A 13,726-nucleotide genomic window follows, 5' to 3' on the forward strand; every position below is an offset into this window, starting at 1 on the left:
ACAATCACCAGTGATTCAGTCATTATTGCACGATTTTTTTTTAAAAAAGCTGTTGTCTAGTATACTGAATTGTGCCATTAGAGATGCAGCTGCTTTCCTTGATAGCAGACCTTCCTTCTATAGATCTCTTTCTCTCTGGAAGCTTTTTGTGACTCTAAATTAATGCATCGTTTTTCCAAGCAGGTTCTTCTCTATCATGGAATTGTTTTAGTATTGTTATTATAAGCTTCCATAGAGATAACATTTTTAATAGCCTGTTCTATTTTAGCTCCATAGCCCATGCCTCAGTTCTATCAGAAAATGGTCTGCAGAGCCACCAGGGTATAGGAATCTGATTAAAAAACTTGGTGCACTGCCTTTTTAGAAAGGATCTTTGTGTACTCCACAGCAGAGGAATATGAGCTATGCAGTGAGGTTACAATACACAAGACTAATTCAAAATCTCAATGACTACTCACTTATTCACACAGCCACCCCTAGGGAGAATAATTGAGCAAAGTGGTTATAGGTAGTCTTATGATAACATCTTTGCATTCCTGCAATGCCTTTCTTGCCAAGATATTTTACAAGCAGATACAACCCAAGGGTTGTAGAAATAAAAATTACTTTAGCCCAAATTATGCTGCTTTCAGTGGTACAAGTCAGGATTTAATTTTTCCTTCTGATTTTTTTTCAGGCTTTATCAAAGACTTGACATTGTTTATCCTGAAGTCCCTTTTCTGATTGACAGATGGCTATGGCTATAAGGAGACACAAATTGGATTAAATCAATTCTTCACTGTGGGAAATAAAGCCCATTGTCTTAGATTCTGACCTTCTACGCTAATTTCTGAGAGATGTAAAATAAAAGGTTTAAAATTCCGTATGCTAATCACACCTTACACATTCTTATGAAGATCTAATTATAGTACAATTACCATCGATTTTCTAAAAAAAGCTCCAGTCTATTGCAATATCATACTGTCCAAAAAGTATTAAAAACTTGGGCACTGTATTAGAACACTTTTAAGTGCTGGCATGTTGGCCTTCATCATTACATGCACAAGCTATTGCCTAAGTGAGCCAGTGACTGAATAATAACTTGTTTAATAATCTTTTGTCAACTGTAGTATCTCATCTGGAGGGTTATCATAATAAAGACAGTAATTGTTTCTTCAAAGTAGCCATTAGAGAATTCTGTAACCACTACCATTCTAATTAGAGCATTCAAGATTAATTTCAAGAGCAGCGTTCCCTGAGAATTCAGTCACAGGAGACACTCATTTAGAAAGAGATGAAGTTGTTGGCCATATATGTGTGTGTATATATATATATATATATGTATATATATATATGTATATATATATATCTGCTGGTCCTCATTAGCTGGGATACTACACGCTCTTAATAAAGCAGAATACTGTAGAAAGTAGAGAGGAATAAAATACTGAACTCACTTTCCCAAGGTCATTGATCTTCCTGGGAACTGAAGAGTGATCTCCTCCTTAGCATTGTCTGATGCCCAAAAAACTTCTTTGTATTCTGAGAGCACCTGGGCTGCAGGTGCACCCTTGGAAGCAGCCAAGAGTGAGAGACAGGGAGCCTCTCCAGAAGTATCTGGTACAGACTGATCACAAACCTCCTTAACTTCTTCAGGCTGATTTGCACAGGTAACGTCACAGTTCCCAGGTTGTCCTCATGCAGCCCAAGTTTGATTGCAAGCAAAAAGGTGTAAATCAGCCTCCTCGTGAAAGCAAAGCAAACCCTGAATTCATTGGATGTGGACAAGCGTGGGATCACAGAGAAAGAGACCAATGGCATCATTTGTTCATGGTGGGAGCTGGGACAGGGCAGTGGCAATGCCAGGCACGAGGGGTTCCCACTGTGCTCATTTCTGTGCGCTAATTTCTTTACCTGCAGCACTTAGCAGGGTGAGAAAAGCACTGGGAGACAGCAGATGCTGCTGCTGGAGATGCTCTGCTGCTCCTGATGCCCTGCTGAGGTGGCAGCTTGCTCTTGGAGGAAAGCTCATGGCCAGCTGTGAGGGATTCAGCTTTGGAAGCTGAATTAACAAGTCTGCTCTGAACTGCTCGGGGACAGGACTCTCCTGAATGGAGTGGTGGCCTAGGAGCCCAATTAAATCCCTGATTTAATTCCTTCAGATTCCAGTGAATTTAAGGGAAGCTGGGATCCATGTCTGGACCTGAAGCTGAGGGAAAGAGACCTTTCTGCTTAGCCAGAACCACCTGGCGTGATCCAGGACAATGTCAAGGGTCCAGAAACCAAAGTGAGTTCCAAAGGCTGCAGAACTTGCTGCCTCCTACCAGTGAGCAGTCCAAAAGCTTTCCTGTAAAGACACTTATGAACTCTATTCCAGAGAAAGGAGTGGTGGTGTATCAGCAGGTGGATGAGCTAAATACACAGGGATCCCCTTCTGGGAGCTGGCAAATTGTGCTTTCTCATGCATGAAGGTGTTCATATTGCTGCTCACAATCCAGCACATTTAAATCATCCTGATTCTTCTCAACAGCTCTCGATTTTCATTTGAAATGCAGAAGACATGCACACTAGAGCTACATTAAATTTGCTACATGTGCTGTGCTGATATGCTGTCAGGTCCCATTGCCTGAATAATAATCCCTTTTTTTGATGTGTGAAATTTTACATTTCAATCAGAGGGTCTTATTTTTCATTGCCAAATTCCTCTATGACCAAAGCTTTCACAGTGTTCTTTTTATGTTTTAGTTAAACCCACATTTACCTTACACTTTACCTGTTTCTTGCTTACTCCCCCACACCTCTGCAAGCAGCTGCAATTCTAATACATCCAGTGAGACAATTTATCAGCTGAAGAGGACACTGACAAAAATAGCATTGTACCTCTCTAGAATTGTTATCTTGGGGTAGGTGAGCCACTTCAGCCAACTCAGTACCAACAGGAAAGGAATGGTGTCCATAACATTTTGATTTCAACTTCTTGCTAGTCTAGAAATGGAAATATCCTCTCAGGGAACGTGGGGGTTTTGTTTGTTTTTTTTGGGGTTTTTTGGGTTTTTGTTTTTGGGGGTTTTTTGTTGGGTTTTTTGGGTTGGATTTTTTTTAAAGCCAGTAAATGAACCATAGATGAGAAAAAAATCTAAAATTTCAGAAATGCTGAAAAACAATACAATCATGGTGTTATGTAACTTCTTTCCACTATCTGATCTCTCAGGATAGCAGGAAATAGGAGATATAGTTGAAGATGATTCATCACATGCCCTAAACAGATGTTCCTCAATTTGAAACATATCATCCCAGCCAGGGAAATGGAGCTGTGGTGGATGTCAGGGCTGTTACATTTGCCTGACAGATACTCCACGCTCTGCAATAACATTACTGCTAATGAGAGTCTACTGCTGATGTGCAGTTCTTTGTTTTGCTGTTGATGTAGAGCAGTCAGGTCTGCTTGGTGCATCCATTAGCAATAAAGCCCTGTGTGTGTGTGTGTGGTATTTCTAAATTGAATTATAATGCAAAACACAGGCGCCATCCTCACTTCATTTTTCAAGCCTTGCCTGTGCAGTCTCAAAACCAGCAGTTAATAAAGCAAGTTCCTCTGCTCCATAGAGTTAAACCACCTGATTTCTTTCCCCTGAGGAGAACAGCTTCCTGTGGCTGCCCTTGGAGCAGAGCTGGAGCTGCAGCCCCGAGCACAGCCCAGCCTTTGAGTGTGGCTGTCCCAGGCTGGTGCCTGGGGCCAGCACAGCTGGGGCTGGGGCCAGCAGCCACTGGCATCTCCCACAGCTCCAAGGGTTTCTTGCTGGGGATTCCCAATGGTAGTGCCAATCTTCATGTGCTCCTCTATGGAGTGCTGGAGTGGCTTTCCATGTGTCGAGGTTTAGGGCAAATTTGGAGGAGAATTTCAAATTAGGGCCCCTCCAGTAAGCAAACCCACACAGCCCCTTCCCCCAACCGGTTCGGGAAGGATTCCTCAGAGAGGAGTGGAAAGAACCTGTTTATTTAACAAGCACAGCACCCCCCAGCACACAAAATGAACAATTCCGGATGACAGCACTCTGAAAAAGATGACAAATTCAGAAAGTCTCTCTTGGGGGGGTGGTCACTCTGTTCTCAGTCCCTCTGGCGCTGGGGCAGCTGCTGCAGGCCACAAGGTACAAACTCTTGGTGTTCCCAGGTCCCAGTCCGGAGCAGGTTTGAAATGGTCAGAAAAAGGAAAGGAGAAACAGTCCAGGAAGATATTGGACAGTTTAGCTAAACTAGCTAATGAGCAAAAGCAAGCAGAAGCGAAGCAAGCAAGAGTGAGAGAGAGCAAAGCCAAAAGCAAAAGCAGAAAAAGCAAAAGCTGCAGTCTCTGTGTCCCGCCAGGTTGATAAGAAAACCAAAACAAAACATTCCCTCTTCAGAGCCGGTCTTAAAGGTACAGAACATAATATCCAACATTCACAGAACACATGAATGGGGATACAAGCATCATAACGTCACCCTAGGACACCGTGTCTCCTCAACAGGCTTCTACCTCTGCTCTAAAACCAAAGCCCTGCCTGATGAAGGTGAGGTGCCTGTTTGCCCAGCACACAGGATGTCGAGCCTGGCTGCTGGACAGCTCCAGCGTGCTGAGATTCGCTGAGATTCACCGAGAGCACAGCTGGCCACAACCAGGGCACTTTGAACCCGAGACTGGAGACTTCTACTGAAAAATGCTTCACAGGGGTTTTATGAGGATAAAAGACAGGGACCACAGAGGAGCTTGTCTTTCGTTGCCTGATGGGCAAGGTTTGGTGAACGCTTTGTTTTCCTGTTTGCTGTTAAATTCTCAGGCTGAGAATTGTGTGAAAGCACTGATAAAATTCTCTGCTCCTTATTGACAGAGAGTTAGGGATCAAAATTGCCATTTACCAGTTGGTTGTATCTCCCATGTGTAGTTCTGTAGTACACATAGCTGCAGTTAGAGAACTGGCAGAGTAGGAAATTTTGACTTTATTTAGGATTATTTGCCTTTCAAGGCATTATTAATAGGTTTGGGGGTTTTGTTCTGTTTTTGGTTTTATTTGCTTTTGTTTGTTTTTTCTGTAGTGGTTCTTTATGGGAATAATTACAAATCTTCCTGAGAGATGCCTTCGAAGAATTTCTCCTTATTTCTGTGGGAGGTAAAAGGGTGGGAAAACAATCATCAAAGATTATTCCATTTGGCCAGTCATTTACCATTGGAAACAGATTTCTACTGGTTAGCAAGATCAACTTCTATTGTGAATATAATATAAAGGGGCCTGACAGCCACAGAAAATTCGAAGGACACATAAAGTGGCGAAGTTCCTCCTTTAGCAGCAGATAAATGCATGGAGAGCAGCCTGGAGGCAGGGGCTGCGCTGTTTTACCCAGGCAGAGCAGTTTGCTCTCTCACAGGGGCTCTGATCACTTGTAAGTGCAGAGGGGCTGATTTGCTGAACACAACCCCATTTGCTGAACACACTGATGGCAACCCCAAAGCGAGCCCTGAGGGGCTGCAGCTGCCAGATCAGCCTGGGAGGGGGGAAATGTCCCTGGTGAGCTGCACCCTCCGTGCTGGGGCCACTCACCTGTGCCCTGAAGGGGTTAAAGCAGGACACACAGACCCTGCACATCCAGAGCATCTGAAATGGAAATCACTCCATGCTGCTCCTGGAGACTCAAAACCCTCCTGGAAGACCTCAAATAGGGTTAAAACGGAGCTGAGGGGGAAAAAAAATAAATAAACCCTTCTTTGTTTTTCTTGCCGTAAAAGGAACTTCAACAGATCAAGGAGTAAAATCTGAAAACGGCTGCTTGACAGTTTAACATAAACAATTCCAGTGATGAAAGCACAATATGGGGATAATTATCTGTTCAAATAAATCTGATTGATGCTAATGAGCATTTGAACAATTCATCAAGCAGCCAAGGGTTTTTTCTGTCCAATTTTCTTTGGTAAGCAGAAGTGGCACATCCAAACCTTTTACTAAGTACAGCATCTCCCTCTGTATCTTCCCATCTTCTACAGAGGACCCTTTTCCAAGAAGGTGCTGCATCTCCAGCAGGAAGGACACTGAATTTATTCCCACAGAACATTCCAAATATTGCCCTTGGCACAGCGAATTTGAGCTGCCGGAGCTGAAATCGGGGTCAGCCATGGCCCAGTGCTTCCCCCTGGTGCTGCAGTTTGCAGAGGTGGTGGGGAGGGACTGCAGAGCCCCCGGGGTTGGTCCTGTTGGTGGGGCAGTCCCCTGTGCCCATGCAGTCATTTTGGAGCTGGGAGGAATCTCACAACCAGTGGCCTCTGTCTCTTCCTTCACCCCGTCCTGCTCTGCTCTGTTTTCCATTCACTTGCCCTCTTGCAAGTGGTCGGTGAATTCTTCCTCAGAAAATGTCCACAGCCACGAAAGGAAAAGCTGGATTTGTCCTCAAATCCAGAACGTATTGAACAGCTCAACCCCTGACTCTGAAACATGAGAGGGAGTGCTGAGAGGAAAATATGCTGTCATGGGAGGGTACTCCTAATATCTGTCATTTAAATACAGCAACCAGGAGAAAATCCAGAATGCACTGGATGTCGCTCAGATTTAAATTGTGTTTAGCTGCCTATTGCAAATATCAGACTATTTAATTCTGTTTGCCCATCTCCTAATAAATTATCTTTGAAACTCTCAGTTCCAGAGCTCATGGCAACTGATTGCTCAGGAATTTGTGCCCAACGTTGTTTTCCCCTTCTTCTCTTTTAGTCAGACAAAACAGAAATTTTAACTAGGCAGTCCAAGGCAGATAAACAATAACAATTACTGAGGGACAGTTGGCATAGGGGTATGACAGAAAGTGTGGCAAAAATTCACAGAATATCCAAACTCCCAATGAAGTGCTGTGAATATCCAGCACACAGCGATAAGGACTGGCCTGCACATGATTTCTTAGCCAGGAGGGGGCTGAATTCATGGTTGTACCTTCCCAGCATCACTGTGAGTCCTCACCCAGCACTGGGATTGCCTTGTCCTGTGCATCCCAGGCAGTGCAACCTCACTTCCCTGCAACCTCTACCCAGCCTGGGCTCCTGCCTTCAAGGGAACTGGTATTTCTCTGTCCTTCACAGCACATTTGTGTCTTATTTTTCATTCTAAGATGCCTAATATTCTCAAAAATTCTTAGGAGCAAATGCCTCCAGCGTGCATGGATCTTCCTGAATACTAATGAGTCTTCTGACATGTGTTCCTCATGTTAAAGAGTGATTTTAGCCATTGGTAAACACTACTTACATGAGGAAGTAAAAAGAATTCTTTCTAGAGAATCATTCAATTAACTCACGTGTCCACTTCAGCTGGTTGATCTGCAGTGAATAAACAGGGGTGTTATGTTTGAATGAATGTCTGTGCCTCCTGCCAGTGCAAATCCACTTATCTCCCAGCACTTGGACATACACTTCAGCCCCATATATTTAGACTGCATGAAGCTTTGTTGCTGTTTTTTTTTTCAAACGTGCTCTTTCAGGAAGCAAAACCATCCAGCACTTCCCTGAACAGTCCCTGAGCCTTCCAAGGGAATTGAGATGAGATTGTGGCAGCAAAGCCCCCCTTTGATGCTCAGCTCTGGCCTGGAGCAGAGGGGAGGATTCCCCATAAGCAGCACAGGGAGCGGGGCCAAACCACGGCCCGGGGGAGTCCCTCAGCTGAGGGATGTGCTCTGCCTGCCTGCACCCAGCTGGAAGAGCTCCTGTGTGTCTGTAGAGATGCACAGAGGTGTTTTCCACTCCATTTTTCACTCTGTTTCTCAGGGGACACAAAGCCAGAGTCCTGGCAGAGGGGTGGATTTCCCAGCGCACAGCTGTGGGGCTTGCCAGCTGCTGCAGAAGGACGCATTAAGAACCTTCAAAGTGTATCCAGCTTCATCCAGTTCCCAGAGAGAAAGTTAAAAGCTCTCATGGCTCGGCAGATGAGACTTTTCCCTCTCTCTGGTGAAGCCAGGACAAGGCCCCAGTGGTTTAATGTGTTTAGAATTGGATATAGATTTTTTTAGGAACTGGATATAGATTTTTAAAAGAAGCTCAGAAGATTTAATTCTTGCCATCTCCTTGGTCATAAGGAGCTATTTATTACAAAAGAAAGATGAAAGATATTTAATTGAACTCTGAATTAATTTCAAAATACATTCTTTTCTTTACATGAAAAGCAATTTTTTGTGTATCCATGTTTCACACATACATTCCAGAAAACTGGCTTTCATGGGGGCTCAGGCTCTGGAGCTGCTGTGCTGTAATGATTTTTGGTTACACAGAAACCCCACTTGCTATAACCAATAATGAAAGCACATAATGGAAAAATGGTTCAAACCCATTTCTTTAAAAAGCCAGCAAAACCTTAATAACAACTTAAAATCTGTTGAGGTAAGTTCTTGAGATTTGGAAGTGCTTGCTGTAAACAATTTTTCTCAGTATCTCACCCTGGAGGTCCAATTTGTTATTATTAAACATACTGAGGTATTCTTGTTAAGAGTAGGACTAAAAATAACCTCTCAGCTTGTATTGCACTGGTATTTTTAGGTCTAAGGATTTATTCCTCCTATCAATTGGTGCTTTGTACTAATTAATTTTCAGTGGCAACTTCATTTTCTCCTCTGTGGCTCGATTCCAAAGAAATTTTGTTTTGACAGATTTCGTGTGTTCTGTTCTCAATCATTACAGCATGGGGAAAAAAAAAGTTCTGCTGTAAAAAGAGCAATGTATTTGTTAATCAGCTGTTCCTCATTTGTCAGGAAAAAAAATAATCCAAAGAACTGAGGTAAAGTCAGTTTAAAAACTGGGGACCCAGTAAATGGCCAAATCTCCACGGTGGTTGGGTAAGAATTGCTCAGATAGAGAAAAAAAACCCTGTAGTTATTCCAAAAGATTTCATGTCAAGGTTGATTTTCAGTATCAGAAATATGAATCCATGTAAACATAGCCATTACTGAAAAACTGGTGCTATTCCCTGTGATACTCATTGGTTTGTTTGGGACATTCTTGGTGCTGCTGGGCTGCATGGAGTAAAGATAGGTCCAGGTGGGATTGACTGGTCCAGTTGGGACTGACTGGTCCATGTGGACTGGCTGGTCCAGATGGGATTGACTGGTCCATGTGGATTGACTGGTCCTTGTGGGATTGACTGGTCCATATGGGATTGACTGCTCCAGGTGGGATTGGTTGCTCCAGGTGGGATTCCCTGCCTCTCCCTTCCCCTGGGCTGTTTGAGGTGTCCCTCTCGTGGCACAGCACCTGCCTCAGAGTGGATCCCTCGGAGTGGATCCCTCAGAGTGGATCCCTCGGAGTCCCCAGAGCATTCCCAGGAGCCCTGGAGGCAGTGGGGAGTTGCCCTGGGGACACCAGGTGACCCTGGGTCCTCTCCTGGTGTCTGTGGGACTGGTGGGAAGCATTCCCGAAGAGAGGCTGGGACCCACAGGCTGGCCTGTTGTGTGCACGGAGCAGAGCAGGATGCAGTCAGAGGCTGGGGGAGCTCCTGCAGGTGCTTGCTCTGAAGTGTTGACAGCTCTGCAGGAGTGAAGGACCAGACTGAAATGTGTCACCGTCTTCCGCCTCCCACGGCCGCCTGTGGGAGGCTGGAGCACGTCAGGATTTGGTGGCCTATTTTCTGTGCTCCTCCAGTGGCTGGGAGGAACAGCCCTGCTTTGCTACTGCCTTTGTCGAGCTCTCAGTGGATCTAAGGGCAGCTGCCAACGGGGACAGCTCCCCACAATGTCTGAGGGGCAGGGGTGAAGTTATTTCTCACACTTGGGGTTGTGGAGCCACCCTCCAGCCCCCTTCTGCTGAGCCCCAGAAGCTCTGAGCCTCAGCTTGGAGCAGATGGCTCCTGAGCAGCTGTCAGTACTTCTGTCAGTCAGGGGAGGTCAGGGAGGGTACAGGAGGGACAGAGGAGCTCTGGTGGCAGTACATATGTGCTCTTACTCTAGGGCTTGCACTGAGTAAATAAGTCTCCATCCTTCTTTTTCTGTTCTTTGAATATTCCTCCCTGCAGGGAGCTTCATTCCCCAGTCTGGCAGTCTGGAAACAAAAGAAAGACTTTAATAGCTCCTGGCTTCTAATCTCAGGGCAGGCAGAAAACTTCATTGTGACCTCGAGCAAATTATTTAAACTCTTAACATCAAGTTCACCTCTATTCATGCTCTCTGCAACCTCAATGTCATTATATTGAGAACTTAATTTGTTCTACATTCCCTCATATGTAATCCCAAGAGCAGTGTTTGTCTTTCTCATAAGCATTTTGCAAGGAAAGATTCCTTTTCTGGTTTTGCTACAAGTCTGTATTTTGAAGTATTACAGGAGCTGTGGACTGTGTCCATCCTGAGGTTTTGTCTTCAGTATTTGGGGTGGGATCATGGATGAAAATACAGACACAATCATAGACTTATAGAGAAAAAGGTTCCCTGCATGCTGTATGTCCCACATGGAAAGGAGAAGGCCTGCTACCTCAGCACAGCTTTCTGCTCACCTGTAATTTTCTGCTTTCATGAGTCTCTTCACTTTCCAGGCTCCAGGTGCCTTCTGGACCCTCCCAGTCTCCTGGCCAAGGGCTGTGCTGACAGCAGAGGGAGAGGCATCTCCTCCTGGTGAGCCGCAAAGCTGCTTTCTCTCCTTGGTTTTCAAGCATTCTGTTCCAAAGGTGAAGGGTCTGCCCCTGGCATGGAGAGGGACCCTTCCCATCTCCTGGGACAGGAGCTGCTGTCCCAGCCCAGCAGCCCCACAGCTCAGGAGGGGAGCAGGCAGGTCCTGCTGCAGCAGCTCCCTGTGCCCCCTGTGTTTTCAGCTCCTGCCTTATTCAGGTTTCTGCTTCTGATGAGCTGGGAAAAGCTTACAGACAGTGGCTATAGGCCCCTTGCCTCTAACACTTGCCCTACAAGATTGTATGATGCTTAAAAAATACAAACTGTGCTTCCAGGCCACAAGGATTTGCCTCTAAGATAAAGGATGTAAGTGCATTTGGCCTGAAAAGGGGCAAAAAGCACATTTTTGTGTTGGTTTTGCCATGAGGTGTTCACGGGTAAGCTGATGCTTGGGCCCTGGAAAAGCAACAGTTTTTGTGCAGTTTGTGCTTGGTTGGCTGGAGTGCTGCAAACAAGGGCTACTGTGCATTTAGATTGCACAATCTTGTGTCTATCCAGGCCTGCTTGTTTAAAAAAGACTCAAGATCAGAAATCCTGAACCACAGCAAACAGAAATTCTCCTTAGGATTGTGCTTGAAGTGGAGAGATCAAAACCCTGGAGTGGGTAAACAGAAGCTTGTTGTGCTGATGGCTTTTGCTAAGTCGTATTTCTCCTGAATAAATTGACAGCAACTTGAGACATTCTACTGGGACTCCACTTGCATTTCTGAAGTATCACCTAAGCAGTAGCTCAGGCTTGCTTTATTTAATGCTTTTCCCAGAAGAAATATGGCAATATCTGAAGCCTGGGTTTCTTTGGTGAAGTATCATTTTCTCTCTCTCTCTTTCATTCGATGCAGCTATTTAAATCTCCCACTCCATGTTTCTTTTGTAGAGGAATTTAGGACAGGCACTTGCTCCCGCTCTTGCACAAATATGAGTTTTCCCAGCTAAAATATTTTCATATTGTCACAAATTGGGGGGTTTTAAGAGTATATTACAGGCCAAGTGGCTTTACAGGACGGATAGCATGAGTGCAGAACTCCCTCAGCTAAGGTCAGCTCGTGTCTCCCGATGTCCCTTGTGCTGGGACAAGGATTGGTGGCACTGCTCAAGTTGCTGTGGCTGGGGGCACATCCTGAGGTTCTGGCTGTGCTTGCAGGGTCAGTGCCATGCTCTGCTCTGCTGGGAGCTGGGCAGAGCCCCAAGCAGGGCTGAGGGGCTGCAGAAACCCCAGGCACGGGAGGAGAGACACCCTGCAATCCCTGCTCATCGCACGGAGAGCTTCTCACAGCCCAGGGGTGGCAGGGGTACAGGGGGCTCAAGGACAGGGGCAGGAGGGGGGGAGGCAAAGGGGGGGATGGATTGGGGTCGTTTTCTTCTTCAGATGTCTTTTAAAAAGGGAGGAAAGGGGAAAATGGAGGGAACTGAGTTCAGCAAGGTGGCCCCTGCTCCTGAGAGCCCAGGCTGCTGTTTCAGGGCTGGCACTGCAGGTCAGGAGAGGATCATTGCCTCTGTGTTGGACATTCTTTGCTCGGCCAAGCAGCAAACAGAGCCCTCAGGGCATTTATCCCCGAGGGAAGAGAGGAATAAAATCCCAGCTCTGCTTCCTTCAGCGCTGTGTTTCAGGCTCCTCGCTGCACCAGCAAGTGTCACTATGGGCTTTGCTATGCAGCAGGGGAGGGAAGGAGTTTCACAGCACAGGGAAACCCTCATCCTGATCAGGATGTGCCTCGGTTCAGTGACCCTGCACTCCCTCTCCACGGCTCCATTGGCAAGGTGACCTGAAATTATTTGTTAAACCTCTCACTCTGGAGACGTTTTATTGGTAGAATCATGTGACAAGATCGAATTGGTTTTTTTTCCTCATGGGAATGATTCCTGCTTGTAATAATCAAGGTTTCATTTTAGGACAGTCTTCTTGGTAAGCCATGCTCTTCAGTCCAGCTTGTCAGATTTTCAGATTTGGATTTGGGAGTGGAAGTTCATTGGGGTACATTGCTACTTCTTCAGACAAGAAAATGAAATATTTATTAATTTAGAAAAAGGAGTGAAGTGAAATCTGTGACTGTAATTTTATTTCTCCTCTTCTTTTTCAATGTTGTTGAATATTTTGGCAGCATTTTCAATGTATTTAATATTGGATGGGGAAGTGTGAAAATGGAAATGCATCGGGGAAATGGAAAAACACCAACATTCCTGTTACTGAAACAAAACTAAATTATTATGACAAATATTATCATGAATATGGAAAGGAAGCAAGATTGTATTTTCTTCTCCGACTGCCTAACCACAGTTTTGTGTTCCACAAAAAGAAAATTCAGTCACATGCCTGTGACACTGAAATGTTAAGCTCTTAAATATTATCTGCAGGAGACATAAAATTCATTAAAGATACTACTAATAAAAACTTCTTCCTTCCCTACATAAATACATAAATATTTATTTTTAACCCTTTGTACCCAGCTGATTTAGGACATTACAAAATCACAGAAATTACACAAAATTTCATTCATCTGTGTGTAGAATTGGTGTTTTGGGTGAAATCCTCACCATGCTGGAGTGAATCCCCAAGGTTTCTCATCAAGCTGGGATTCCACACTTTATTTCAGAGTCATGTGCTCTGCACCTTTTCCCAAATCTCCAGGAGTGCTGCAGGAGGTGTGGGAGGGATGTCAGCAGGGGTGGGCAGTGGCTCTGGAACAGGAACAAACACTCACTCCCAGCGAGGTTTGGGATGTACAAACCACAAACCCGAGCTCCTTGCCACAGCTGGAATCGCCTTTGTCCAGGGAATTCTGGCTCTGAGGGGCTGGGGGCTGGCTTTGAGACTGGCAGCACCTCAGGGAAGTGCAGGAATGCATCCATGCCTCTATTAACTCATTCCTGCTGCAGCCTGAGCTGATGCAATCCTGCCTTGGCTAAGCACACTACAGAGGGACATTGGCAACAGGAAGAATGACTAACTTCAGGGAGGAGAATTAGAATTGTTTGACCTTTCATAGTCTCTTTTCATCAGCTCTACAGAAAAGAATATCATAGCTCAAAGCTCTTGTTCCCTCAGGTTTCTTTCACTTTAATAACATTCCTGCATGGATGTAATAAAAGTCTCTTT

This window comes from Molothrus ater, chromosome 18 (genome assembly GCF_012460135.2).
Source record: "Molothrus ater isolate BHLD 08-10-18 breed brown headed cowbird chromosome 18, BPBGC_Mater_1.1, whole genome shotgun sequence".
NCBI classification, from domain to species: Eukaryota; Metazoa; Chordata; class Aves; order Passeriformes; family Icteridae; genus Molothrus; species Molothrus ater.